The sequence below is a fragment of the Haliaeetus leucocephalus genome, unplaced genomic scaffold, assembly GCF_000737465.1.
Source record: "Haliaeetus leucocephalus isolate CR32 unplaced genomic scaffold, Haliaeetus_leucocephalus-4.0 Scaffold915, whole genome shotgun sequence".
NCBI classification, from domain to species: Eukaryota; Metazoa; Chordata; class Aves; order Accipitriformes; family Accipitridae; genus Haliaeetus; species Haliaeetus leucocephalus.
This window is the reverse complement of record NW_010973351.1, coordinates 2,909,905-2,915,123: the sequence shown is the minus strand read 5'-3', so window position 1 is coordinate 2,915,123 and position 5,219 is coordinate 2,909,905.

The following is a 5,219-nucleotide window of genomic DNA, read 5'->3' as shown; positions in this document are numbered from 1 at the left end:
TTTTTTAAAAATTGAGGAATTAAAAGGGATAAGGGGCATCTGTCTGAGGCGGAGGTGGTTCTTCGCTGCTATTAGCAGTAACGAGATGGGCGATCGGTAATAACGTCGCCGCCGTACCGGGAAGAAGCGAGGTGTTTGCCAGCTCCGTGGGGAATCTTCTCTTCCGAGCAAACCTAGACGTTCTTTAATGAAGAGTCTAGCTAATTTGCACCCTGGGATCTTGACAGAGTTGGCTAAGGAAGTATCTAAGCCTGGGGTTTAATGAATCTTTAAATATAAAAGCAGTTCTTCAGAAATAAAAAAGCACTCGTGTTCTGCCCGTTTTCAAAAGATTAAGCAGAATGACCTGGACAATTCTTGACTGTTCCACATCAACCACGGGCAAAACAGTAGAAAAGATAACGCAAATGGTTTGATAAAGAAATATGTAAGATACTCTTAATCATCACAGGTCTTGTAAAACGATTCCGATAACCTTATGCAGTGAGATTTAAAGGTAAATTGATAACAGTAACTGCAAAAACATCATGACGTTACAGTTCCTAATCATTAGGCTTAGAACTGCAAAACGGTCTCTGAATCCTATGGTTAAACCATATATACTTCTAATGGCTAATGCTATTAAATGGTTAATGTGTTAAACGGATAAATTGGTTTTGACTTTTGAAAGATCAGAAAAATTTTTAGAGGTTAGTCTTCACGATACTGGGGTTTGCAAGGTTCTGCAGGCTCAGCGTCTTTCAAGATTTTTGCCAAAGATCCAAACTAAACTCGCTGTTAATAAAATCTGTACATGTGCTAAATGGTAACTTGGTAAACTACTGTGAGAGCAACTGCAATGTCATCTGGACTGCTTAGTAAAATTAACACTTTCAAAAAGGCTTTTATAGCCAACTGTGTATATATTTTCCAAGAATATAAGCCATGCTTCTGGAAGGAGAGCTTGTGTCTTGGAAAAGACGGTCTAAAAGCAATTTCAAACAAACTGTTACAGATAAGGTCCCAGTGCAGTGTGTCCAGCATGACTGTTGTATGTACTACCAGGATCAGTAGCGTACAGGAGATCAATTACTATGTCTATTAATGAGACTGGTACTAGAACAAGGCGTGTAGCTCTGATGTTAAAGATCAGGTGGTGCAGAAAAGACCTGCCAAAATATTACAGTGCTGGAGGAAATCTCTTACAACAATACATTTTAAAAGCTACAATAATTTAGTTTGTCAAAATGATCTGCAAGAGTTGGCTTTACTGCAGTGTTCAAAAACCTCCACAAGGAAGAAGTACTGCCTGCTAAAGCTTTTTAAAATGGTAGAAAAAAAAATAGAAGAATCAGTGGTCAGGCGCTGAGATAACCTAATGCAAATGTAAGAGTTTTAATCATAAACAAGCTCCTCGGTTCGGTTTGGGACTAGTGATAAGACTTACTGGCCCATGGTCAGAGTATGTGATCCAATGATCCCTTTCAACTGTAAACTCTCTAAAGTATTTTAGCTGCATTCCAAACGACTTGGCTGCCCTCTCCTTTCCTCCCTCTCCAGTGACCTCAAGCCAGTGATTAGTTCAAGCATACGGGGCTGATTTCAATAATAAATGAGAGATTTCTTGAAGAATGAAGCTGAGACTCCCTCTAACAGGGCCTGCACACTGTGTGGCCAGGGGGGAGTTCATGGCTGCTCCCCACGGGGATCTGCCCGGCTTGCCAGCCGCTAGAAGCTGTCCTGTCAGGTCAGCGGGCGGCAAGTGGTGGCCACTGGCTACCCAGCACGCAGCCGGTCGGAGGACTCTGGCATGCACTCCTTCCCCGTCCGGTAGGCGTAGGACACGAGATGCGATGAGGGTATTGGAACAAGTTCAGCTGTGAGACGCAAACAGGCTTCTTTAGTTCTGCTAGTTGTGTTTTATTAGTTTTCTAAAGCCAGCTTCCAAAAATGATCTAATATTATTATTAGTTGCATCAGAGGTTTTGGTATTTGTAGCATCTTCCACAATTGTAAAATCTAGTGGAGTATTAGACACTTGCCTGTTCCTTTAGCTCTTAAACCTTCGCTATTAGAGCACCTGTTCTGTATTACTGAGTGCACAAGCAGTATTCTAACTTTTTATTACTGCTTTCATGGGTTTAGTCTATTATTTTCTAATTACCACATCTGTACCACCTGAAAGACTTTCCAGGAGACTTTGTAGTTTTATAGAACTCATTTGTTGGGTAAGAATATTGTTCCATGAGTTGTAGTTTGATGGCCATCTTCTAGGTTGTTTTGGAGCCTATATGAGCATACATGAACTATTAGGAGGTTGAGGTGATTCTCTTTTTTTTTCTTTAAAATTCTGCTGTGATCAGTATAACTTAAGACAGATAACTTAAAATGTACACCCTAGCTTTCTTAAATTCGCAGGAACGTGTTTCCCCATCTTTGTAGTCCCTTTAATGTGTAGTCGTAAAAAGATGGATCTAAGCCCTTTTTCTTGTGAAAGAAAATTTGCCCACTGAGGGAGCTGAGCATGAGCCCTGGAACAGGGACGATCCCGTGGCAGGGCTTCAATGGCAAAGGCAGGCTGGGAGTCTGCAAGCAAACCAGTTTGGCGTGTGATAAAAGAGAGGGGTGAAGGGACCATCCCACATGGCAGGGCAGAGTGAGCCACACTTACAGGATGCTACTGCTTTTTGTGCAGTGAACTGTAAAGTTTGTTTGGATCCTTTCACAGACACATGATGAAACGTGGTCCTGGAATGTTTTTGTACGACCCTGGGAAGGTGGGGGTAAGACTCTGCAAGCGTGCATAAAAGAAGGGCAGTATTTTATACTTACAATATATAGCATAATACAATTATTTAAAAACAAGTATCATTTTTCTTTTTGTGAATTAATTTGGAGATTGAATAAAGTAAGTCTATGGTACTGGGGTTTGATTGCTACTTTTTTGTGCAAATCACAAAAGAACTGTAACTATGATGTTGCTGTCAAGGCTGGCATATGCTACATAGCTCATCTAATAAGGACTTAAAAGGACACAAGAAGAGGTGACGAATTTATTGCTGGATTTATGGAATCTACCTTGCTTCACAAGAGGAAAAGATGTGTGATACATTATATTTGATGTAAGTGTATTATGATACAGTTGGAAAAGGAAGTGTTGAAGCTCACTATCATGAGAATAAATTGCAGTAAGCTCTCAAATAATCTCCTCAGGGAAACTGTGGAACCTGAAACCATTAAAATGAGACTGCACAAACATTTAAGTCCCATTCTACCCTGGTGCGCAATAGCTCTAATTGGTCCTTTCTGTCATACTTTCGTATGATTTATAGGGAGCTGTACAAATAAGAGGACTTGCGTATAAAAAGCATACAAATATTAATTATGAAATATTCTTCTGTGAGCCTTGAAGTAGGAAAAGGAGTATTTAATATTTAACAGCTAAACTGAAGTAGTTTTCTCTAAAGTAAATCAAATAAAAGTTTATGAAAAGCAAATATATTGACCACAGCACTGAACTTTATTTAAAAAAGTAAAATAAAATTCTTCCCTAGGAAAAGTCCTTGCTTTGATTTTTATGATGGTTCTTGACCTCGCTGGCCATTTGCTAGAATCAGCTGATACCTATTCAAGCACAATTCAGATACACCTCCACCCTTAAAACAACTTTTCTACAGTTGATTTCACATGTTCTGTAGGGTTTTTTTTTCTGGTGTTTTTTCTTTTTTTCTTTCTTGTTTTTTTCCTCATGACTCCCATTGCGAATCTATTGAGTGTTTAAACCAGGGAACAGTTTAAGAATATTTGAAAAAAAAAAAAAAGTATTCTGTGAAGAGAAAAATCAAATAAGTTTATGTTGAATAACTAGCAGTAGTACAGATTTTGCAATGAAAATGTGCTCAGGTTTCTCTTCTGATTTGTGAGAAAATGCAGAATCCATCTGAGTTTCTTGAATCGGGAAAGGAGTGGCTGGAGTTAGTGGCAGGTTTGTGGGAAGAACAGCACTTTCTTGGTTTGATGGTGCTGTAGTATCTTGGATGTGTCAGCCTAAAGAAATAAGAGGCCCTTGTGGCAAAAAAAAAACCCCACAAAACAAAACAAGATGAGACCTCCCTCATTCAGGAATTATTAGGAAAAATAATTCAGGGTTTTCAAGAAATAATTTTTCACTTAATACGTAGTTTTCACCTCAGGATTCCCAGTGTTGTAATTCACACGTGACCTTGGCTTCAGCAATTGCAAACAAACTCATCGGCTCCCATCTGACGATGGCCTCAGTACTGCAGTAGAAGACACATGTGCTAGGTGTCACGGAGTCCTTGCCAGGGGCTGAGCAGTCCACACTTGTTACACAAACCCTTCCCCTGCACACCACTGGAAATACTTAGCGTTATGAGGGTGAGTGAACTTAAGGAGCGTTGCTTGCTGATTCCATCCTTCCCCAGTTGATGAAAAGAAATTTTGGGCAGCTGGAGCCTTGCTCAACTCTTTCAAAGGCTGATCCAAGACTGTGGAACAAATTGCTCTGGGATCTGAGATCTGCCTCATACTTGATCACTTGCTCAAGAGTATCCCAATTCGTCTTGTGTATTTTATTTCTCCCTTACTGTTCTTAGACTGAAACCCAGAAGAAAGAGGCCATAGTGGTTCTGGTAATATCTCACTGACCTTTAAATGTATTGGTTCTTAGAGATGGTTCAGATCTAGACTAAACTCGTCTCAGTTCTTACTTGAAAAACCACATCCTTGTAAATGGCCACGCAGACAAGGTGCATAAAGGTGAAAATAGACCACAGATAAAGGGGACTAGATGCAAATTAAAGTAGCAAAAGTTTTCTGTGTGTTAATATGCTTGTAGCCCTCAGTATCTGTGTTCATTTCTTTTTCATCTTCATACACCTTCTTCCTCTTCTTTCTCTGAATGTCTTAGCTGAAAACACTTTATGTTTCTAGTCCCAACAGGAAAGAGCAATCCTAAGGAGATGAAATGGTCTCTCCCTGACATAAGATAATCTTGGAAGGTAAGGAATGAAATCCTTGAGTTCCTTTCTGTGACTTTTCAGGTACATCTGTGGTTTGCCAGTAGAATATGCAAATTCTACAGATGTACTTACTCTCAAAAGACACAATTTTTTTCTGCCCGTATTTAAAGCCCGTGCTCAGGTATACAGCAGCTAAAGCTCCATATGACTGTCATGGTAATTTCTGCAAGTTGGAATACTAACTACTGAGCCGAGATT